Genomic DNA, 26,123 nt, shown 5'->3' with positions numbered 1-26,123 from the left:
TTAAAAAGAAATGGGGTAGGCCAGTGTGCTGGATAACTTTAGTGTCAACTTGACACACCTGGGTTGAGGGAGCCTCAACTGGGGAATTGCCTCTATTGGACTGGCCTGTGGCCATGTCCATGGGGCATCTTCTTGATTGTTGAGTGATGTGGGAGGGCCCAGCCCACTGTGGGTGGTGCCACCCCTGGGCAGGTGGGCCTGTGTTGCATAAGAAAGCAAGCTGAGCAGGGGCCAGGGGAGCAAGCCAGTAAGCAGCATTCCTCCATGGCCTGTGCTTCAGCTCCTGCCTCCAGGTTCCTGCCCTGAGTTCCTACCTGGGCTCCCAGATGAACTGTGACCTGCAAGATGTACGCTAAATAAACCCTTTCTTCTCCAAGTTGGTATTGGTCAGAGTGTTTTGTCACAGCAATGGAGAAACAAACTAGGACAGCCAGCAAGATGGCTTAGTTGATAAAAGGGGCTTGCTGTCAAGCCTAACCTGGTGGAAGAAAGAACCTACCCACGCCCACAAGCTGTCCTCTGACCTCCACATGTATGCCTTTAAAGTTAGTTTTATCAAGATGCAATTTATACTAGGAAAGTGCACCCATTTTAAGTAAATAGCTTGATATTTTAATATTTATTATGATAAGCATTTTAATTGTACACATTAATGGGGTTCACTGTGATATTTTCATGCATGAATGTCATATGCATTGATTATATCCACCCACCTTTCTGCTGGTCTTGCCCGTTTGCCGTGGCAACCCTTCAATCCCTGGTGTTCCCTTCTACTTTCAGTTTAACTTAAAAAGTTTCCACACATAACATAGATTATATGGTACTTGCCTTTTTGTGTCTCATATGTTTAGCTTAGCATGATGTCCTGAGCGCCATCCATTTGTTGCAGATGACAGGAGTTTTTTGTATGTGTGTGCATATTTGTGCAGGTGCACATGAATGTGTGTCAGATGGATGCCAGAGGGAAGGTTGGTATCTTCCTCAATTGCTCTCCACATTGTTCTTCAGGGTAGGGTCTCTCACTGAATCTGGAACTCACAATTCAGCTTCCCCAGAGGTCCTCCTGTCTCTGCCTCTCCAGCTCTGGGGAGGAGAGATGTTCTCTTGCTGTGAAGCCAGGTGTTTTATTTGGTTGATGTCTAGTGTTCTCTCATCATCACTCACCTCAATATGCAGTGCTTAGGCTCCTCTTTACAGAGGAGCAAGTAAGTGCTGGGTGCTTCTACTTAGGAATCTTGCTCCTTCCAACAACTTAAAAAAAAAACTAGAAAGCATAGTCTTCTGTTGGGGGACCCTGCTGCTAAGGTTGCAGTCTACCACGTCCAGATAGCTCGAAGGGGCTTGGCGCTATATGGAAGGATTCCCTTTCTCAGTGGGGGCCTCCTGTTCTCTGCCTGACTTACCTGGAAAGTGCCACCAAGCACAGATGCCTGACCTTGTTTGGAACATGACCTTTGGCATAATTACTGGTAATAAAACTGCCCCCAGGTTTTTTCTACATGATAATTAGGCATTGCCCTATAGTCGGGTGATAGCATCCCCCTACTACATGTAAATAAAGCAGACTATGAGCACCTATCAGCTGAAGCTTTGGCTGCTGCCTCCACACTCTATTTTCCCTGACCCCCACTGAATAAATGGAGCTGTATCACTGAATCTGACTCCCCGGACTTTCCGGCGTGCTCACTGGCCATCCTGACCCCGTTCATCACTTCTGCTCCCTTTGTCCTCGTGGATAGGTGCAATGGCCCTCGAGGGGTGGGAGAGACCCACAATCTTCTGTGAATTTTTTTTGAAAAAAAAAACATGCTGGCTAAAATGGTCAATAAAGAATTAGTAGTTTATTTGTTTCAGAGACTGATTTTGCTTATGTCATTGAGAACAGAATACAGTTAACTTCAACTGGAGGTCACATTATCAAAGTTATATATTTTAGTAGGACAGTCTATTCTAATTATCAAATAATGGTACTTTCCTACTATAGGTTAGACATATTCTACATAGATATTTATAAAGGATCCTGTATAATGTGCTTGTCTGGTTTGAAAAATCAATATCCGCCAGCTCATTTCTAACAGTTATAAAAATCATTATACTAAAGAACCTAATATAGCTTTAAAGGTTAGTAGTGCTTACCTCTTGTGATGGTTAGGTTTGATTGTAAACGTGACACAATGTAGAATTAATCACCTGGGAAGGGAGTCTCAGTGAAGGATTGTCTAGGCTCGGTTGGCCTGTGGGCATGCCTGTGAGGAATTTTTTGTAGACGAGTTGGTTGAGGTAAAATGATTCACCCACTGCGGGCAGCACCATTCTTTAGGATGGGGATTCTGACATTAAGAAGGATGGAGAAAGCAAGCTGAGTATTAGATGTACCCTTCATTCTTTGATCTTGACTGTGGTTGAGATCAGCTGCTTTACGTTGCTGCGCCTTGACTTACCTGCTATGAAAGACTGTCACCTAGAATTGTGAGAGAAGATAACCCCTTTCTCTCCTAAATTGCTTTCATCAGGGTATTTACCATGACCACAGAAGCAAAACTAAGATACCTCTGCTGTGGTTTTTATCAATAACAGGTATTTTTTGTTTCTTACCCATCTTTTCTCTATTTTGGAATACTTTATTTTATTTTTTTAATCTTTAGAGGCTGGAGAGAAGGATCAGCAGTTAAGAGCACTGGCTGCTCCTGCAGAGGACCCAGGTTTGGTTTCCAGCAAACACCTGTTCATAACACTAGTTTCAGGGGTCCGATGCCCTCTCTGTCCTTCATGGGCATTGCATGACACAGGTGCACCTACCTACATGTGGGCAATAATACACTCATACACATAAAATAAAAATGATAAATAAAATGTTTTAAATCTTTAAAATATTGCTGTGTACAATATTAATGATATTACAGATGATGGCAAGGAAGGCAGCTAACCTTGTATAGTACATATGAGACTACAAATTGAATGATAGCGCAAGGTCAGTTTGATATTTAATGAAGAGCTTGATCGTTTTGTATGCTTATGAGACCCAGAAATTGCACTTGCTTTTTATGGCAATAATTTTAAATGCATGTTTATTCATTAACACATGAATTTCATTTTTTGCTTATTTACAGTACTGTTAGATTGTAATGAGAACTTGCTTAAATATTTCAAATAGAGTCAATTTTAAAGTGTCAGATAATACTAGCTTCCCCCTTTTCTTCTTGGGTATACAACTGGACTACATAGTCCAGCCCTTCTGCAATTAGAATATATGTCTGAATTCTAATGATGAGTGCTGTTTCTAGTTCAAGGCTTTTAAAAAGCAGGAATGCTCCGTCATGCTATCATTTTTATCCACTGGAGACAGATGATAAATATGGAAGACAAAATGAGCCTGAGTCCTTGAGTCACTATGTGAATAGGCACCCTCCACCAACTGTGAATATTTATCTTTGTTTGTTAACTGTATAAGAAATAAACAATTCTGTTTGAATTACTATACACGTTTGGATCTACTTATCTGTGGTGAAAGCCATTTGTTTTACTTTCCTGTGTCTTGTCCCGCTCCCCTGCATGCCGGACCAATACCTGCAGAGGTCAGAAGAGGCTGTCGGATCCCCTGGAACTGGAGTTATGGACAGTTGTTAGCTGCCATGTGGGTGCTGGGATTTGAACCCAGGTCTTCCGCAAGAACAACCAGTGTTCTTAACCGCTGAGCCATCTCTCCAGGCCTGATCAATATAGTCTTTTACATTAAAATTCAATATGTTTTTTAAGGTTTACATTTTCTTTCATTCAATCATTTATTCTGTATGTGTGTGAGGGTCTATGTATATGTCTCTCTGTGTGTGTCTCTGTGTGTGTGTGTGTGTGTGTGTGTGTGTGTGTGTTTGCACACAGAGGTCAGAGGACAGCTGTAGGAGTCAGTTCTCTCCTTCCACAGTCAAGTCTCTTAACCTGCTGAGGCAATCACTGACTGACCCCTGTCCTCTTTGTACACAGCCACAGCCTTGCAGATGTGGACATCATTGTCCATACTAACTTCTCCCCAGGGATCATCTGATGAATGGGGACTGAAGGAAGCTAAAGAAGTTGCTATTTTGGGCCATTGTCTTTCAAATTAGTATATTCGAATGTGGCAGTAGTTGCTGCCTCTATAAGTAAAAATTCCTATCTGAGGGGTGGAGATAGTGGAATTGCACATGCTTATAAAGGCTAATATAGTTCATTCACTGTCTAAATAACCAGAGAAATTAGTGATATTCAAGCTGAAATTATAAAATCTCTTTGAATTTTTAAAAGTTTTAATTTACTTATTTTTATTTTATGTGTATAAGTGTTCAGCATGCATGTATTTAAGTGTACGCCTGCCTGTAATGTCCACAGAGGCCAGAATAGGGCATCAGATCCCCTAGAACTAGAGTTATGGATGGCTGTTGGCTGCCATGTGGTGCAGGGAATTGGAACCAGGGTTTTCTGCAAGAGCAGCCAGTGCTCTTAACTGCTGAGTCATCTTCAACCCTGTTTGAGTTTTGTAAGCATTTCAGACTATCACCCTCACTGGAAGATGCCTGTGCCCAGCTACTGACCATTGAGGAAGCCTTGCAGGAGTTCCACAAAACTTACATGTTTCATAATAGTGAGACAATTAAAATGATGCCAAAAGCTGGGCATGGTGGTGCAGGCCTTTAATCCCAGCACTTGGGAGGCAGAGGCAGATGGATCTCTGTGAAGTCGAGGCCAGCCTGGACTACACGATGAGTGCCAGGCCAGTTGGAGTTACAGGGAGACTTCATCTCAAAAAGACCAAAAAAATTAAAAAGTACCAAAGGAGAATCTTTAATAATATAAAAATATTTATATGATAAATATTTTAATGAAGAAATAAGTTATAGACACAGTATGATCCTATATTTGTAAATACACATTAATTCATTCAGAAAATATAAACATAAAGACCCTTTCATGCATATTTTAGGCATTACAGATGTTGGTGTGTGGATGTGAGTATATGGCTCTGTGTGTGTGTGTGTGTGTGTGTGTGTGTGTGTGTGTGTTAAAGCAGATTTTAATTTACTTGTTCTACATTTTCCAATTTACAAGGAATGTGCATTAATTTTATAACAAAACATCACTATTAAATTAATCTTTTTGAATTATAAGAAAAGGCTAATGTCATAACAATGAGACTGTAATAAAGTAAACTGAAAAAAGCATAAGCTATTTTGGCCCTGTGTTCGGCTGTGACTCACCAAACACACCCGTATTGTTTATTTTATTCTTCTTCTATTTCACTATTAAAAACGAGCAGATGCATTTCACATCACATGGATCTTGTGGAAGCATGCCAACCATTTTCTTAGCAACCAAACTCCTGACTTCTGCACTGTGCATGTTAACTAAAACAGCCTGTTGACGGCTTAAAATAAACCTGCCTTTTTCCATTTAGCATTTTATCAAATGAATGTAATTTCGTTTCCTGATGAATTAGTTCAGCTTCAAGGGGATTTTTCTCTTCTTCATGGGGAGGCTGGAGAATCAGAGCTGTCATGCCAAAGAATGAAAAACAAGCCTAGGGAGAAAAAGAGGCTGATATTGATATGGGTAAAGTAAGAGTGTCTGCTCCATTTCACCCTGCCCTTCTCTTGTTGTTTACCAGGTAAAATATTGAGTTAAATTTAAATACCCGTTTAGCTTTTGCATTACAATGTTTGGGTTGCTTGATTAAATGCATTAATTTAAATGAGTGCTCTGATTGCTATTGTTATTACGTGAAGATTCCTGTCTTATTTTTCTTGTTTTTAACACTTCAATATGCTCTACAATTTACTTGGATTCATCCTACAGGATAGCAAACCCTTTCCTGGGGTTCAAAAATAAAGGGACTGGACAATATGTGAATTGGCAGAGGAAGAAGGGGAGACTTATTATCAGCAATAGGGATGGTCCCTCAGCATCAAGAGAAGAGCTGATTCTGTCACTTAGAATAAACTGGTGTTCTGCTTCAATATAAACATCCACCTGTGTCTTTATGAACATGTAGACATCTTGTGTCTAAAGACTATAGGAATATTTCCTAAATTCGGAAATTTTAACATTTCTTTGAAGGCTAGCATCGTGACAAAGCCACATATGCAGTTAAACCAGTAAATATCTACCAAATCAATGGAAGAAAAAGGCTTTGGCCGGGCACACAAATTCCAAGCAGGTTGCCCATTATCTTCCACCATCTCTTCATTTGGAAGCAGACAGTAAAAAACAGTGCTAATGGCAAGTCCCAGCACTATTTAAATTTCCACTTCATTCTCCCTAGAGCCACTTCCTAAATGTTACCATCATGAAGCAATCAAAGTTGATGCTCTAGCTGTCTTGTTTTACATTTTTCTCCCTGGAATCAACAACATAGCAAATACAAAACATATTCCTGTTAAATCTACTCCTCTGACTCTATTTGTACTTCAAGAAATAATCTTCTTGAATTATCTTTTTATAAAAGATTTATTTATTTTCTTTTATGTGTCGTAGTGTTTTTCCTGTATGTATATAAATGTATCATGTGCATGGCTGGTGCCTGCAGAGGCCAGAAGAGGGTGTCAGACCCCCTGGAACTGGGTTGTGAGCCACTATGTGGGTTCCAGGAACAGAACCCCTCTTATGTAGGAGCAGCTAAGGGCTCTTAACTGCTAAACCATCTCTCCACCCCCTCCTTCTTGTATTACGTTAACATTAGTTATAACTCGTATAAGACTGACAGGAATTTTACATTAAACATTGTAAAAGAGCTAGCTGCTCTCTCATTTTAACGTTTTTGTTGTAAGTGAATTCATTGCTTAGCCAGGTTCCCACACTGATCAGCCACTTTGGAAACTCGTTGCCTGTTCTGGGTTTGTGTTTTAAAGCATTAACATTTTCAAATATGTTCAATTTAATTTTCTTTTTGAGAAAGGATCTCATGTACTCTAGACTGGTATTAAACTCACTATATGATTGAGGCTGGCCCTGAACTCCTGACCCTCCTGTTTCCATCCCCCGAGTGCTGAGATGCCTGTAGATACCCAGCACCATACCCAGCTTAGTTTTCAAGTTAAAATCTAACTCACATACATCACCCTGTGTATTTGCAGCTAATACTGTGGGGGCATTTCTTCCTCTGTGGAGGGAAGAGGTGCTGGTTAGCACCTTCTCTGCCCCTAGCCTGCAAAAAGGACTCCAAACTCACAGTAAGAGCTCCCTGTGGGACTTTCTGCCTTACAGCTTTATGAACTACATTCAGATGGGCTGAAGGAAACTGCTGATGAAATCCTAGAAATATTCCAGGGTCCAGCAACTGAGCAACCACAACCAATGGAAACCACAGTGCCTCTGATTTCTTGCTTTATACTCATTCACCCCTTCTTATCAGGTTAGTGAAAATCAAGATGGGTATGCCTACCTGCCTGCAGAAGGGAGCCTGAGCTGTAACTTCATTTCATCACATTTCATTTCTCAGTAGAAATCTTGGAATCTTTACTCTGGTGAATGCTTTTGTGTCAATGTGTTTGCTATCACTTCAACTCTACTGAGTAGCATTCCACTTAATTCCAAAAGAGCTGGGCTTCTTACAAACATTTTTGTTCTTTGGATAAAATTATATTTTTGTTTTAAAACTCAATAAACCTAATAATTGATAATCATTAACTGAAGGCATGCTATCAGTGAATTGCTATAGTAAGGTCTATAAGTGAATTAATTCTCATACTGACCTTAGGAAGTAGAACCAATTGTTTCTGGTATTCTATACTTAAGTGGAAAGGAGCACACCATGCCCACATTCAGAAGAGGTTAAATATCTTAATTAACTAGTGAGGGATAAATAAGCCTCTCAGAGGTAGGACCGGCACAGCACATGTTGGCAAGGACTGTCCTTTCCTTTACTCTCTGAGAAGGCCCATCAGGAAGGCCGGATCCGTGGGAAGTAAGGGAGGCATGCCAAGTTTCCCTCATAGTATACCAGCCTCCAACTTCCCATATAATTATGTCTTCACTACCAGGGATTGTTTTTTTATAGGTCCCATGCTCTTGCAATTACAGGAGACCCCAGAAATATTATACCTTTTTTGATTTTATTTATGTTTATTTTTTATATATGAGTATTATGCTTGCAAGTATGTAAGTGCACCTGTGTTGTGCAATGCCCTTGGAGGACAGAAGAGGGTGTCAGATTCCTTGGAACTGGAGTTATCGATGGTTATTAGCTATCATGTGGGTTCTGGGATTTGAACCTGGGTCCTCTGCAAGAGCAACCAGTGCTCTTAACCTCTGAGCCATCTCTCCAGCCCCAGAAATAGTACATCTTTGAGTGAGATGAATCCTTTGAAAATGAGGTACCTAAGTGCCTTACTTATTCAGTAAGATCAAAATATAGTTCAGTTTCAGTTTAATGGCCTCATACAACTAAAATTTGGTCGACAAATTTGGAAATCTGATTTCCAATGTAAAATTAAGAAAATAAAATATAAAGATTTGTTAATATAATATTGGAACTTGTTAGGATAATTTAAGAATGGCTCTTTTAAGATCTGTAAATGAATCAAATGACATCTTTGACCTGCAGTTTGGGGATGTGGTACTGTCCTTTAGCATATAAGGAATAGCTCAGGGAAATACTTTATTGTGAGATTTTCTCCATAAAGCTAGATCACCTCTCCACTGAGAGTGCCATGGGAGTCTGACATGGAACAAGCAGTACTTTCTTGAATCTATAATGGCATGATTATCTGAACAAATAAGGGTACAGTACTTTGGTACTTGCATATATGGATAATCAGATCCACCTTGATACACACACACACACACACACACACACACACACACACACACATACACGCCCACTCTGGAGTCTAAAATATACTAATTCAGTAGCCCCTAAATATATGTAATTAAATTTAAATATAAAATATATTTTTAATTTAGGGGGTTTTGTTTGTTTGTTTTGATTGCTTTTGAGACAGTCTCATGCAGACTGGAGCTCACTGTGTGGCTGAGGATGACCTTGAACTTCTGATCCTCCTTCCTCCACTTCCCTAGTGCTAGGATTACAGGCCTGCACCACTCACGCTTGGTTTATGCAGTACTTGGGGCTCAACCCAATGCTCCATGCAGACTAGCAAGGACTCTACCAAGCTATGTCCTCAGACCCCAGTAACTTTAAAGTTGATCTCCTCAGTTGCTGTAGGGACATTTCAAATACCTAATAGTCACATGTGGCCAGTGGTTATTGGAATAATAAACATGAATTTAAATTTTAGTTCAATTGCACAATGCTGATCCAGAAGATAAGGAGATACATTTTTTTTTGGTCTTTTTGAGACAGGGTCTCCCTGTAGCCCCCCTCAGTTGGCCTGGAACTCACTATGTATACCAGGCTGGCCTTGAACTCACAGAGATCCACCTGCCTCTGCCTCCCGAGTGTTGGGATTAAAGCGTGAGCCACCACGCCTGGCTAGGAGATACTTTTTAAATGTACTTAATTAGAGCTTATTACTCTTATCCTTACAATAAACATTTCCCTGAGTCTATTTCTGTTGTGTATTACTAAAAACAAGGCTATTTTATTATGCTATTCACATAGTGATTCGATTTCTAATTAGAAGTTGGTGAAGTTGTTTCATTTACTACAGTATAATTTGCACCACATTTTCCAGCTGTATTAAGAAGTTGAATTATTTCACAGAAGATAACAAAAGACAGAGAATAGCGCAATAGTCGCCTATAAAAATAAATATATCTGAGGAATGTATATGTATGTGCACATGTGTGATCATGCCTATGTGTGTTTATGTATGTGAATGTTCATGTAGATGAAAACTAAAATTGAGGTCCATGTGCTTTTGTGGTATAAAGTGAAATACTGGATGTACTATGCTTATCTCTGCCGTCACATCAACGTGAGACCAGTTAACTTGAGTGCACATCACAAACTTCTGGCCAGCAAGGAATCATTAGGGTGAATTCTTTAAAGAGTTTTCTTTGTAAGAGCATACTGCTCATATTTCCTGGGCAAATAAAGTTACTTGACCAAACCTGCCATCAAGGAAATAGGGAAATATGGACCCCTCACAGACAACAGCAGCAAATAATTAAGGACTGTATTATACTCTGTCACTAAGACATTTTACCAAGGCCAAACAGATTACACTCTGTATTAGAGTTCTCCAAATAAACAGAACATGTAGGATGTATATATGGAGGTATCTCAGGGGAATTGGTGTATATAGAAGCCCCAAAATATGCGATCTACAAGCTAGAGATTCAGGAGATCAGAATGTAATTGGGTATGAATGAAAAGTTCTAAGGACTGGTAGGTGCTGATATAAGTCCTAGTGTCTGAAGACCTGAGAACCAGGAGCTCTCTTGTCTTAGGACAGCTTAAGATAGGAAAGAAAGAAAGTCCCCTTTATCTGTCTTTTTTATTCTAGTCAGTCATTCGATAGATTAGATGCTGCTCCCTACTGACAAAAAGATCTTCTTGGTTCATTGACTCAAATACTAGTTCCTCTAGGAAGCACCCTCACAGACAGATACCCTCAGATAGACACCCTAACAGACACACCTTTATATATACCCTAACAAACACCCTCATAGACAGACTCTCACAGACACCCCCACAGGCAGACCCTCACAGACACCTTTACAAACACAGACCCTCACAGACACACCCTCACAGACATACTCTCACAGACACCCTCACAAACACCGTCATAGGCAGACCCTCACAGACACACCTTTACAAACACTCTCACAGACCCTCACAGACACGCCTTCACAGACATACTCTCACAGACACCCTCACAAACACCGTCATAGGCAGACCCTCACAGACACACCCTCACAGACATACTCTCACAGACACCCTAACAGACACCCTCATAGGCAGACCCTCACAGACACACCTTTACAAACACTCTCACAGACCCTCACAGACACGCCTTCACAGACATACTCTCACAGACACCCTAACAGACACCCTCATAGGCAGACCCTCACAGACACACCTTTACAAACACTCTCACAGACCCTCACAGACACGCCTTCACAGACATACATACTCTCACAGACACCCTCACAAACACCGTCATAGGCAGACCCTCACAGACACACCCTCACAGACACCTTCACAGACAGACTCTCACAGACACCCTCACAGATACACCTTCATACATACCCTAACAAACACCCTCATAGACAGACTCTCACAGACACCCTCACAGACACCCTCCACAGAAGCACCTCTCAGACACACCTTCATGGATACACCTCACAAAAACATCCAGAAATAGTTTTACCTTAACTCAAATTGCCACATAAAATTAGCCATAATATTCTCTCTCTTGTGAATCCCATTATAACACACCTGTTTCCTAGACAGCATTTTTATCTCTGACTAGGAAGTCTCATTTCTAGAACATCTAGGGTATTTGGTTCTCCCACATTATCAGCAATAGACCATTGTGGTTTGGAGTGTTATAAGCTATATTGGGTATCCTCTGAATGTATCAGAATCTATCAAGTGAATATGAAACAGAAAAATGTATTTGTAAGTCTGCCTCTTCTAATCTCACAGCAGCTCACCATGAGTACAAAGTCTGCTTCTTTATAATTTAAATTTTTAAAATATTTTATTTTTTATTTTATGAGTGTTTTGCCTCCATGTATGCATGTGCACCATGTGTGTGCAGTGTCCATGGAGGCCAGAAGAGGGTATTGGAACAGGAATTATGGACTGTTTAAAGCTGCCATGTAAGTGCTGAGAACCAACCCTGGGCCCTCTACAAAAACACCCAAGTGCTCTTAACCATTGAGCCATCTCTCCAGCCCCTTGAAATTTGTTAGTAGAAGGTGCTATTCCTGGCCACAGGGCCAGAACAAGAGTAAGCACTACTGAAAATCTTTAGGTAATAATCATTTCTTAATTACCAGTTCATTTCCAAGAAAGATGTATGATGGTCAATTTAGTCCACACATACAAATAAAGCTGAGGTTATATTTTAGAAAAAGCTTGTATTAGTCAACATGGCACCCAGAAATGATACTGTTACACAGGTCTTTTCATCCCCATGTTGTGTTTACCATCAAAGCACAGAGAGATGAAGTAGTCTGCCCCACATCTCACAATCCTTACAAGCCAGAGCTGAATTGGAGCTTGTCTTCTGCATCCCAGACTTACACACGGATCTAGTAGGTATCCTTCTTCTCATTTCAACAAGTAATACTTGTTAGGTGCTATTACTTCATTTACCAGGCCATCTGCCAAAGACATTTATCCTTAAAATCACCCTGTGAAATACCTATTACCTCCTGTGATCCTAGGACTGAGGACATTGAAGTGCAGAGAAACAAACATGGTGCACAGGGTATGTTGCTAAAAAATACTGTGGACAGAATTTGAAACCAAGTCTGATTAAAATGCTTCTGCCTGGGCCACTTATTGACCTCTACAGCTTCAGCTTCCCCTCGGTGTCTCACATCTGGATCCAACTGCAGGTGCCTTGAAACAGAGAGACAGTAGACCTGAAGTCTCAGAAGTGGAAGCTGAATTACTTGAGAAAGAATTGTGAGGTTGGATAACAGTGTAAGTTTATGGTGGAAATGAGAGTATTAAAATGAGAATGAGAAAAGAAAATCACTTAATCGTGAAACAAAAATGGACTCCTATTCCAGCAGCTCTATTACTAATTTTGCCTTTCAGATCTAATTTTGGTCTTAAGCATGCTTATTTTGATTCTAATCCAGTTGAAGCAAGCTTATAATTAAAGTGGCATTTACTACACTGGATGTTTTTCATACTGATTAGATGGGGATGTCTAGGGCAGAGACAGTCCCTTGGGATCCTGACAAAGCCAGTGTCTTGATCACATGATAGAAACGGGCAGCTGAAATCCCACCTTGGGGGCAGACAGCATGAGTCACAGGCATTTTCAGATGAAGAGCCACAGCAGAAACCAGAGAGCCGAGTTGGCTAAGAGCTGTTCATCACTGGGAGGCTCTGTGTCATTAGTTTTTAATCAGTTGACCATGAAAAGAGACAGAAGGAAAAATAAATGAAAGATCATTAGAGTGTCTGAATCATATGGCAATTGTCTGCAGTTAAAACACAACCAGTGCTAAACTCTGGGATGTTCTGATAAAGCTACCGTGCAGGCAGCTGACATCACTTGTGATTTCTGAGCTGTTATAGGCTTTTTTTAAATTTCTAAAATGAACTTTTTTTACACCCCAAAAGGTAAAGTATAAAAATGATGCACTACCTTAGTTAACTCTAATGGAAGCTGATATATCTTACTATTTCAATGAGTAATACTTACCATCCTATGTGCCTGATGTCCCCACACCACCGCAATACTTAGCGTCCTTCCTCAGACAAAGCAGTATTCTCAGTTCCTGCATTTCTAGAATGGTGCCCAGTATTTAAACAATAGCTCCACATCTTGTTGTTCATCATAATAGAAAATGGAGATGTTCTTGGTATTGCCTGGCTGGAAAATTAATAGAAAAACCAATTGTTTCTCTATAACATAAACAGTTCTACCAACATCTAACAATGCTAGCTAGTATCTAGATTATAATGTATTGTTGATCAAGCATTTGTGGTCTTGGTTCTGAATTTAAAGAAGATATTTTTGGCTATAAAGGCCTTAGGAAGCACTGTTTGAATATCTAGTTTCCCAGGATATTCAGGATGCTCTGTGCCCTCTGAAAAGAACATGAAGGACTGGGCTTAATTTTTAAAAAAAAAGAGCTATTACTCCAAATTAGAATGCCATGTAGGGAATTTAAAGCTTTCCCCTAATCCCCATTCCCCTCTTTAGTCCACCCTTGAAGCCTGATTATAAAACTTGGAATTCTGTACCGATGGTAAGTCTAATGTGTATGGGGCCATTAAGAATTCCCTTCTGTACATGCTACTGCTGTGTATGAAGAATGACCCCAATCATGGATTCTTACAGGTATTAGAAGAGAATTTAAAACTATGGAGAAAACAGTAATTTTGTCCCACCACAAACCAACCAATCTGTGATTTGTATATTGAGACTTCCCCAGGGAGATTTAGGCAATTAAGACTTGGAAGCCCCTAATTAGGAGGAAAAAAAGAGTCAGCTGTGGTGGATGGAGAAGCTGATGGGTTCCAGAAGGGCTCTCTGTACACTGGAAAAACAGGTCCTTGATGCAATGTAACCTTGAAAACAGCGTGGAACAGCTCATTACCCCAAACTTTAATCATGCCAAGGTCTTCCCTGGAACAGTTCCTCATGTGCCCTGATCTCAGCCTGGTTTCTTCTGGTGTGGTTTTGGTACATTTACTGGGTAAATGGCCCTGCTTTCCCCAAATGGAACTAAAGCATGTTGGATACACCTTCCAGAACTTGCACTAGGCTTTACCAGAAGGATAGTTTTTTATGACCATCAATCATAAGCAAAGGAAAGGTTTCTATCTCTCCCTAGGCCAGACCTACATCTGAGTGAGCTTTCTCACTGTACCTGAGGAGTTTATATATCATCCTATTTGGAATAACCTCCTTGTTCTATACACCTGAATCTTTCCTGATTTTTTTAACATGGAGCTTGAACTTCTCCAGACAACTAAACTTTAGCCTCCAATTTTGTTTTGTTTTTTAATGTAATTATGAGTTCCTTGATTGCATTGTAAGTCTTCAGGTACTGAACACAGTACTAACACAAGGCCCTCAATTAAAATGGAGTCACTGTGAGGTACATATAATTTGCTGTTTGGAATTTAGGAATCAAATACCTAAGAGAAAACAGAAAAGCAGGACCCGAAGCTAAGCATTTTAACAGTGGGACTCCAAATTAAAAGCTGCATTTGGGACACTTAAATACATCTAATTATAAGTTTATATATATATGGGAGTATGTGGCAGAATGAAATTAAGATTTCATCAAAGTAATACAGAACATAGAACTAATAATCTGCATTCTACAGGGTAAAAGCAACCAAATTTTCTGTGGATTACTGGAAAATAAAAGGCAGCCTGGCATTTCAGTTCACCCTAGAGTTGAATACTCTGACAACTTTCTGAAATGATCTTCAACTATTGCTGACTTTTCTAACTTTATTTCCCCCTCTGCTATTATTTTATGTATTATACTGCAGGCATCTTGCTTATTTCCTTGCCTATAGGGAATAATTTTACCTAGGTAAATTTTACCTAGGTAAAATTACATTAGCGATTTCAGCATTGTACTTCTTGAATATTTTTACCCCCGTTTTTTGAGGCCATCATTTCTTTTATTCTGTTTTCTGTACTGGTGTTTTTCATGCTGTTTGCAATAATTTTCAGTAAGCAAAAAAAAAAAAAATCTTAAATGCATAAAGGAATGCTTCTATGAAAGAGAATTTTCAAAGATATTTGTTTCTTGGATCTGCTTCGATAATTTTAAAATGAGAATGTTATACCCAGGAAAATTCACAGTGTGGGAGGAGGACATATTTTACCACTGTGGGTATGTTCAAAATTTCCCAATATTTTTGTTTTCTTTTCAGTCTCTTTTTGAAGTTTGACAAGGACATATTTTTGTACTCAAAATTTCTTATTTATTAAGTTTTTTTTTTTTTATTGTTTCTTGCTGTCAGCTCACCAAATATATGATTCCAGGATGTTTTCTGGTTGGACTCTTGAGAGATGGCAACATCAAAAGGGTTTATTTAGCTTTGTGATGAGCGGAACCGCAGGAAATCAGCAAAGGCTGTTAGCAGAAACCCGGAGGAAGCCTTTAAAAACAAGATGAGCTATGTCACACACATGAAGGACACAAAGAAATTGCATTTTTGCACCTCCACAGAGATACCAATGGTAGGTAGCAGGATGCTGGGAAGCCAAGTGCTTAAGGAGAACCTACGCAGCGGCACAGAGCCGAAAGCTGAGGATGCTGACCTGCCGGGCCCCATCGCTGAAGACAGAGCAGGACCAACGCCCCCAGCCTCAAGCTGTTCCGGCAGCTTGGAAACTGCAAAGCTAACTGTGGATAAGAACATTTTTTATAAGCTGAAGGGAGATGGCCTCCTTATTGCATAGCTCAGCTGCCGTTTAAAAAAGAAAAACAACCCCCCCCCCAAAAAAAACCAGCTACAGGGCTAGTTCTCCCTGATGGCTGTTCACGTTGACTTGCTTCACGTATTGATTGCTTTTGGCATTTGCACCCTTCCTGAACAAGGGGGGGCGGGCAGAATCTGGGCAAAATTCACAGGTGATGAATGAATGTGGAAGACACATTTGGTGTCACGCTGACTTGGGGTGGATAACAGCACTTAAAAGTAGTAACAGCTGGATTTGAGTTTTTAAAATTAGAACTGTATTATTAATGGAGTTGGGATGCAAAGGAGTCTTCGAAGGAGATTAAAGGCTTATCTGAAATGAATGGACTTTATGCTTTATCTTGGGATGGATGCCAGGTGGATGTGATGTGTGACTTTGAACTCTTGGCAGGTGACTTTTACTCAACTGGACCTCAGCTCTTTGCTGTATCCTGTCACTGAGGCACACCAACAGGAGCAGCACAAAACTGCTTCTGTATTTATTGTGGGGATTTTGTAAAGTGTATTGTCCAATAAATCTCACACTGCCTTCTTCATGAAGATATCAAGGAGAAATTCCTCACAGACCTTAGGGACAGAAAAATCTATGTTCTCCAGAGAATTGGTGGTATTTCCCTTTTACAAACACTGAATCTCTTGACTGGCAGGGTTTTCTGCCTGCTTGAAGCCCAATGAAGCAAGCACTGGGATTTAAACTAGAACAAGGCCTTCAGGATGCATTGGTGCTTAATACTTTCATTGCTGGCTTAATTTTGCCATCTTATTTTACTTTTAGATGTATATCTTTTTCTCCTTTAATATGTATTTTTATTTTGCAATGAGTACCATAATTTAAAATCCCACAGAGCATTGTGGTTTTGAAAAAAAAAACATGCTTGATTTTTAAAAGAGAAGCACATTGAGGTGAAGATGGGACTATAATTACGTGGAGCTATGATCTGCTTTAGAATATCTCAACAGTAAAGACATAGGGGAGAATGGAAAGATTTTTTTAAAAATCTTATTTGATTTTATGTGTGAGAGTATTTTGCTTGAATGTATGTGAGTACATCTGTGCCATGCAATGCCCTTGGAGGACAGAAGACAGCATTGGATCCCCTGGAAATGGAGTTTTGGAGGGTTGTCAACTGCCGTATGGTTGCTGGGAACCAAACCTGGGTCTTCTGCAAGAGCAGCCACTACGCTTGACCACTGAGCCATCTCTCCAGACCAAGAGTAGAAATATTTTTTAAATTGTGGGATTTTTAATTTGAATTTCTAACATTGTTGTTTTCTTTTGCTATTTTCTTAATTTCTGCATGAATTCAAATTTTAAATAATAAGTCCTTCCCTTCTTGAATTCGATTTCTGATGTAGGAAGGTGCCAAGGTCTTTGTTAACTTGACAATTGGGTTTCCATCAGAAAATACTTTACTTACTAGTTATGTTTTTCAGAAAGTGGTTTGGTTGTTTGTTTCTTCTCTCTTTTTCTTCTCTATTGACACTCAAGTTACAAAATACAAGGCAGAATGAAAGCAGCAAATCTGAAATCCAAGCCTATGTGAGGAGTGCAAGCTTCAGGGGGAGCTGTTCACAGGTGCTCAGAAACACTTCTCTCAGCCTCTTACTGCCCACTCACTCCCTTAGGAACTTCAATTTCTGCCCACCAGATCCAGACCTAGGAATTTTAGGACTGACTTACACAAACTTTGTGTTTGGTTACTTTGTCTTTCTGGCTCCATGTGGTTCTAAAAATTTTGCTTGCCTCTTAGGTTATAAGACTTACACATTGAACCAAGGGTTAGAATTTAAATGAGTGTTAGGAAAGACTGTATCTTGATTAAACTGTGAGAATCTAAAAAGTCTGTTGTGGGTGCTAAGCTGCCTACTAAGGGAGATAGTTTCAGAGAGTGTTGTCTGACAACTGGTAAAAGCAGAGGAGATGAAGTAATATTTGCTCTTTCTCCACCTCACACTGATAAAATAGCCCAATGACTGCATTTTGTATATGGCCATGAAGGACATTTGTAAGCTGGATAGTATCAGTTGTCAATTTGACCCACCTGGGTAGAGGAAACCTTAATTGAGGAATTTCCTCCACTGGATTGGCCCATGGCCCTGTCTGTGGGCCATCTTCTTGATTGTTGAGTCATGTGGCAGGCCCAGCACACTGTGATCAGTGCCACCCCTGGGCAGTTGGTCCCGTGTTGTATAAGGAAGCAGGTTGAGCAAGCCAGGAGAAGCAAGCCAGTAAGCAGCACTCCTCCAGGGTCTCTGCCTCAGTTCATGCCTCCATCTTCCTGCCCTGAGTGACTTCCCTCAGTTGCTATTATTTTTTTTTAATTAATTTTGTATCTTGCCCAAATCTTACTGAATTTGTTTGTAAATTCTAACAATTATTTGATGAACTATTTTGATACTTCTAGCTGTACAAACATGTTATCTACCAAAATAGATAATTTAACTTCTTTCTTTTCAATTTAGATGCACATTATTTAATTTTTCCCCTTCCCTAATTGTTTCTGCTAAAACTTCCAGGATTGGGATTGGGAAGATGGCCAGCAGTTAAGAGCACTTGCTGTTCTTCCAGAGGACCCAAGTTTGGTTCATAGCACCCACGTCAGCTGGCTCATGATTGCCTATAACTCCAGCTCCAGGGGATCCAATGTCCCCTTCTGGCCTTTGCAGGCATCTGGAGTCACGTGCACAAACACACACAGACACACATATGCGCAAAATTAAAATATACTTTCAAAGACTTCTATTACTACATTAAACAAGAGTGGTAAAAACTGGACATCCTTGTTCCTAAACCTGGGGAAAAGCTGACAGCATTTCTTCATTCAGTACAATACTGGCCATATGTTCCTTCTATACCCAAATTTTGGAGAGTTTTTACCATAACAAGAGGCTAAGTTTATCAAATGATTTTTTCTGTATCTATTGAAATAATCATATGGATTTTGTGTTTAATTTCTTTGATGTATCATGTTTTTTGTTTGCTTATGTTGAACCATCCTTACATCCCCACAGTGAATCTTACTTGATCATGCTATAGTATTGTTTTGATGTGCTGGTAAACTTAATTTGTAAATATATTATTGAAAGTTTTTGCGTCTGTGGCCTATGTTTTTTTGAAGGGGAACTCCTTTAATTTTTGCTTTTTTTCTGTTTGGTTTTGTTTGTTTTTAGTTGCATCTTTGTCTCTTTTTGGTGTCAGAGTAATATTGGCCTTGTAAAAAAGAGCTTGGAAGAGTTCATTCCATTTCAGTTTTTTAAACTTTTAATTATTGATTGATTTTTATTTTATGTGTAAATATCTTGCTTGCATGCATATAAGTGCTCTTGTGTCAGATAGTACTGGTGGAAGCCAGAAGAAGGCATCAGATTCCCTGGAACTGGATTTACAGATGGTTGTTAGTCACCATGTAGGTGCTGGGAACTGAACACAGGTCCTCAGCAAGAGCCATCTCTCCAGCCCCCCCACTTTAGTTTTTAAAATAGTTTAAGAAAACCCCAGCACTCTGGAGGCAGGGGCAGGAGGATCTACATAGCCAATGTAGATGGCCGATGTGGTCTACATAGTGAGTTCCAGGACAGCTGGGGCTACAGGGAGATCCTGTCTCAAAAAGACCAACAAAAAAAGTTTAAGAAGAATTGAAATTAGTTTTTTTTAGATATCCTGTAGACTTCATCAGTAAAGCTCCTGGACCTGTTTTAGAGGGAGATTTTTATTATTTATTGTTCATTATTGGTCTCTTTAGATTTTCTGTGTGATAAGTCGCATGCATCCAGGAAGTTAGGCTTTCAAAATTTTTAGCACTGTATGTTTCTTTTTCTTTTTTCATTGTAGTTACTCATCATCTTTTGTATGTCTGTGATTTCAGCTGTAATGCATCCTTGTTTATCTGAATTTTTTTGCCCCCTTTTTTCTTGGTTTGTCAATCAACAGTTTTATTATTTCAAAAAGCTTTTTTTGTTTTGTTTATTTTTGTATTACTTTTTACTTTCAATTTTATTTCTGCTCTGAGTTTTAAGATTTCCTTCCTTCTACCAATTTTCATTTACTTATGCTTTTCTGAGTCATTAAGGTGCATTGTTATTTAAGTTGTTTATTTGACATCATGCCATTTTATCGATGTATCCATTTCATTCTTTTTGAGTACTGCTTTTTCTGTATCATATACATTTGAGTTGTTACTGTTCTGCCCAGAGAAGGGAGCCCCAAGAATAACCACAAAATCCAGAGGGCATGCAAGAACAAAGAGTCTTTATTCGGGCTTAAGCTCGGGCTCTCAGACCTCACCAACACAATTGTTCTGTGCTGAGAGTCCCAATCACAGGGGGTGGAAGCACTCTATAGGTTTTGGACAAAGGGAGGAGGGGAATAACAGAGTCACACTTTGATTGGCCCGAGGAGCCCGCATGCGCTAACACACTTTTGAATTGATTGGTTATAAGGGATGCAGTCCTGGGGGCTTCTCATTGGTGGGTGCTACCCTCAGAGCTGTGGAATGTGCTGTTATCTGTAGAGCCAGAAGTCTCTGTTTCTACCTTATAAGGCTGCTATATGTCTGGGCTTGCTTGATCTATAGCCTCCTGGGGTGGGGGTGGCAGGTGGAGATTACAACATGCCTGGGCATGTTCAGGCTTTCCTGAAACAGCTAGTCAAAATGGGGTCAATATAGTTTGTCCCTTCAATCAAGCAACCAAGCAGTTTACAGAAGCGAAAAAGAGCAGTTAGTCCTAAAGAGGGGCAGGGGTCTTGGGAGTCCAGGGCAGGGGGCCAAGGAGGAGGGTTTCACAGTTACCTTGTCGGTACTTTCTAAAATTTTTTTATTTCCCTTCCCATTTCTTCAGTTACACATTATTTAAGAGCATACTACTCGATTTATATATGTTCTGTATTTGCATACTTTCCATTCTTTGTTTATTCTGCTGTGACCTTGTCGGTGGTGAAGGGACAGGGGTACAGCTCCACACTTATTCCCTCAGCAGCATGAACAATTAGTTCCCCTAACCTTTTAGGAACTTCAACTCTGGTCAAACTGGGATTCATGGCTTTGATGCAGAAGAGAAATTCAGGATTAGTATGAGGCAGAGTTGGTGATTTCATTAAAGACAATTTAATGTATAATTAAAGCATGAGGGTTTCAAGAAAGACACGTGCTCAGAAAGAAAGACATCTCCAAGAGTGGGTGTGTGGACTTCTCTAAGATCAAGTAACAGGAAGTAAGATGTATCCCAGTGTGGGTACTTCCTCTTCCAGGAAGGGTCACGCTAGGCTTAGCATTAGCCATATATGCAATTTTGATGGCTCTCAAGTTTGTTAAGAAACCTCTCTTCCCTTTTCTCTCTCTTTTGATAAGTAAGAGTATACAGTGGTTCCAGAGGTGCCTTGACTGGAATTATAATCTAATAAAATAAAACCAGGATTTGCACAAGGAGGTTTAGTCCATGTCCTTTTCTTATAAACAGTTCTCCTAGTAAGATTCATAGAAAATTGCAGGTCCGTAGCTGAAAAGGGAGAGAGGCTTTAAGCACTTCATTGCTACATTAGTCAGGGTTCTCTGGAGGAACAGAACCGATAGAATGAATATATATCAAAGGGGGATTTATTGGATTGCCTTACACAATATAGTCTGGGTAGTCCAAAATGGTTTGCCTCTTAACAGAGAGCCTTGTATTTGCTCAGTCCACAAGGCTGGATGTCTCAGCAGTCCCAATCTCGTGCTAAGGACCTGGAGGATGCCTGGAGAGTCTCTGATCTTCAGTCCAGGTTGGGAGCTGGAAACTGGGTGTTAGTACTGGTGAAGGAATGCAGCCATTCAGGAACAAGTACGTGAACTTGCCAGTGAGCGTGAAGGCACGCAGGCAGAATGCAAAAGTAACTTCCTTCCTGGTCACTCATGAACACAAATTTTGGTTACTCAGAGTCCATGTTGGTTCCAACTGGTTTGGGGTGGTCTTGCTGTAATACAGCTCTGCCCTTGCGTCAGCCACTCTACAGAAGACAACACAACAGATAAGATTGGTAGCCATGCTGTCCTCACATACATACCCAGATGTTTGCTTAAATTTGCAACATACTTGGAATTTCAAGGTTCTGAAATTTGGCTCAAATTACACATTTTAACACCTTATTATTATTATTGATGTCTGGTTTAGTGATATTAATGATAAAAGGCCCATCTGAGGCCTGGTGCACAAGCTTCTAATCCCAGCACTGTGAAGCAAAAGCAAGTGGATCTCTGTGAGACCAGCCTGGTCTGTGTAGGACATTCCAGGCCTGTGGGGGCTACACAGTGAGACCTTTAAAAAAACACATACAGAGAGAGAGAGAGAGAGAGAGAGAGAGAGAGAGAGAGAGAGAGAGAGAGGAGAGACAATCATCTTGGGAAAAAAAATTTTCTGTCTCCTGATTTTGTTACTTTCAGGCAAAAATGCTAATTAAGCAATTTTTTTTTTTTTCCCTTTGGCATTACAGTGTTTTGAATGAGGAGTTGCATCTCTGTACTTCTGGGCTCAGAAAAACAGAAGCAGATTGCTTTATGAGGAAAGTACAGCAATCACTGCTAGAAAACACTTTAGAATTTGCCCCAAATTTGACATAAATGTCATTCTTTGTTGCTCAGCTTTATTACAGCACACACAAAAATAACCTATCATAAGGTTATAACTTTTCTAGAATATTTTAGATCAAGACAGGCTCAGAAGCTGGGCTTGGTGGCTAACACCTGTAATCCGAGTGCCCTGAAGAAGGGACAGGAGTATTACTGCGTCTGAGGCCAGCCTAGGCAATAGAGTGAGGCTCTGTCTAAAAAAATCAAACAAACCAGGGCTGGAGAGATGACTCAGCAGTTAAGAACACTACTGCTCTTGCAGAGGACCTGGGTTTGATTCCCAGCACCTACATGGCAGCTACGAACCGTCCTTAACTCCAGTTCCAGGGGAATCCAAAGCCCTCTTGTTCCGGAGTTCCATTTGGCTGAGGTGAAGCAAGATGTGAAATATGAATTCCTATCTAACTAAAGGTCCCCAAAAAGAAATCCGGCAAAATATTCCTGGCTTCCTGGGCAGAAATGAGTGCATCAACACTGTAGGCCGTAATCGCTTGACACATACTACCCCACCACCCATCCAAGGGCTTGCCACCAAATGCAAGACAGTACAGAAAAGTACTCTTCACACTGGATCTACACACATCGGTAGACATGCAGTCCTGGCCTAAGAGACCTAGAGTGAGGTAACTTAAGGATCCTTATCTTCTATGCATCCTCTTTCCTAAAACTTACCTGTGATTTTCAACTTGAAAGGATCTACAATCACCTAGAAGACAAATCTCTGGGCATGTCTAAGATTGAATTTCTAACCTAGGTCAACTGAGGTGGGAAGACCCACTCTAACTGTGGGTGGTGGCACTATTCCACAGGCCAGGGTTCTGGATTGAATACAAAGGAGAAATTTAGTTGAGCACCAGAATTCATCTCTCTCTGCTTCCTGATTGTGGGTACAATGTGACCAGCTGTCTCATGATCCTTCCACGAAGCCTTCCCTACCATGAAGGACTGTACGTCAAACTGTGAACAAAAATAACCTCTTAAGTTGTTTGCAAGCTATTTGTTTCAACAACAAGAAAAATAACCAACATACCTATGCCTATGGATGTCCTTTTGGAAGGTCTCCAAATTTACATAAGGAAACCAAATTTTTTACTCTTCTGAATCTAATGTTTTCTCATCATGGATAAATCTCTCCTCAAACCAAAGAGATAAATTAAATTACAAAATATTGGCAGAGAAAAAGATAACCAGTAAGAAATATTAAAGGTCTAGGTACTTTATTTCACTCAAGTGATAACATATAAAATGAGTTTTTCACCAGAATGTTTTACTTATCACAAAAATAGACTATTTAACTGTGGAAAACAGCTTTGAAAGTTCCATTTGGCTAAGAGCTGTGGTCTATGTGCATGCTTGCCATTCCTTGTAGAGAGAGAATTAGCCTGATGGCCTATGTATCAGTTGCATTGTTATATAGTTTCAACAAGAAAGAGGTAAAAATGCTCATGAACCCTTATATCAAGGTCTTTCCAAAGTGATTATTGTCACAGAAATCCATCCTCAGGCTTTCATAAACAGTCTCCTGCTTGCTGTCACTCGTTGGTCATTGTGTTTGTTTATTCATGCATTGAGCATCTTTGTGCCTTTATATGCCACCTAGCATTACTCATGAATTCCCTTTTGTAAAGCCTGCAATTATTAAAGGCTTGATGCCTTCTCTTTTCTCTGCTGTTACTCTCAGACAGTGAAAACTGCACTTTTGAAAGTACATCTACTTAGGTATGAACATCTGACAAAATTTTCTCAAGGTGCAATCCACGAAATAATATCCTAAAATTTAGAAAATCATCTTTATTTTATTAGAATTAGTTGCTTACCCTCAGATGTTGATATTTTAACACTGTCAAATGTGTAATCATAAACTTAATAATTTGCAACCATGAAATGAAATTACTAAGCAATCCATATGTGATGATTCTCAAGTATCTGTCTGCAAAGCCATCTGCCATGCATCTCAAGGCCCTTCAAGTCAGGCTTTAGCATTGACCCTGGCATAAAATAGGTCTTTGTTTATGGATGCAGGGGCAAATTCTTGTAATTTCCAGTTCATAAGTATTTTTAAACCAGATTTTTCACAAATCTAGCTCCATAATTGAGACACCTCTGTCAGAATGTATAAAAAGTATAATAGACTGCCACTAAATTGATGTCTCTCTCCTCTCTCTCTGCCCATTTGCTCACACTTACTCATGTTTGTGAATGACGACATGAACTTGCACATGTGTAGAGGGCAGAGGAGAGTTTCCAGGTTCTCTCCTTTTCACCTTGTTTGAAACAGGTCTCTTGTTTATTTCTACTGTGTACACTAGCCAGGCTATATGGTCCATGAGCTTCTGGGAATTTTTCTCTTTGCCTCCCATATCCCCATAGAAATGCTGGGGTTATAGATACATGCATCACATCTAGCCTTATGTGGACTCTGGGGATTCAGACTCAAGTCCTCACAATGTCATGGCAAACGCTTTACTCCCTGAGCCAACTCCTAGCCCCCTTGCTGTTGCTGCTGCTGTTGTTGCTGAGACAGGCTCTCACCGTGTAGCCTTAACTGTCTTGGAACTTACTATGTGGAACAGACTGGCCTTGAACGCGTGGCAATTTTCTATCTCTCCCTCCTTACAGATGGCCAATACTAAACCTTTTCTTTATTTTTTGACAGTGTCATACATATATGCAATATACTGTGATTATGCTCACCCTCATTACCCCTAGTAGCCCCCTTCCTTTCTTTCCCTTCTTAGTCCTTCAGTGGCTGCACTATTAGAGAAAATGACACCCCGTCTTCCAGCAACAGCACCAATCATTAGCTCCTCAGGAAGGGATACAGCCTTATGGGTACCTCTTTCACCTAATGTGAAAAGTTGGAAGGCCCAATCTTACACAGGTTGTGTAAGGCCCCAATCTTACATATCTGCTGTGCTCACGGTTGACCCAGCAATCTCATATCTAGATGGAAGCATTTCATGACATTTTTCCTCATCCTCCAGCTCTTAAATTTGCTCCCTCTTTTCTGTGATGTTCCCTGGGCCTTTTGTACCAGCGTACTATTGTGCCTGGTGGGTCAGTCTTGTAACACACCTACGCTGGATGAGACCATTGATGAATTTTCTCCCCAGCAGCCTGTATAGCACCTTGAGACACTATGAACACCATCCAGGAAGGAGGGAGTTTCCAGCTCAGAGCTCTCTTGATTTATCTGTCCTTTATCCAAAATGTGTGGATACAGTTCTAGTTCTTGTGGGCAACCAAGAGCAATGGCAATAGCTTATATATCTGGGGAAGCCTCTCAGATCTCTCTGACCAGCAACTCTTAGGGAGGTATTCTAGACCGGGCACTGGGGTCCTTGTGTAAAAGTCTATGACTTCTGGGAGCAGCGTTATCCATCTGTGAAGAGGGTACCATCCTTTCAAGTTCCTTTTTCTTTTAAAAGTTTTGTAATCATATATATATA

This window comes from Nannospalax galili, unplaced genomic scaffold, assembly GCF_000622305.1.
Source record: "Nannospalax galili isolate Female #2095 unplaced genomic scaffold, S.galili_v1.0 scaffold613, whole genome shotgun sequence".
Lineage (NCBI taxonomy): Eukaryota > Metazoa > Chordata > Mammalia > Rodentia > Spalacidae > Nannospalax > Nannospalax galili.
Note: the sequence above shows the minus strand (reverse complement) of the source record.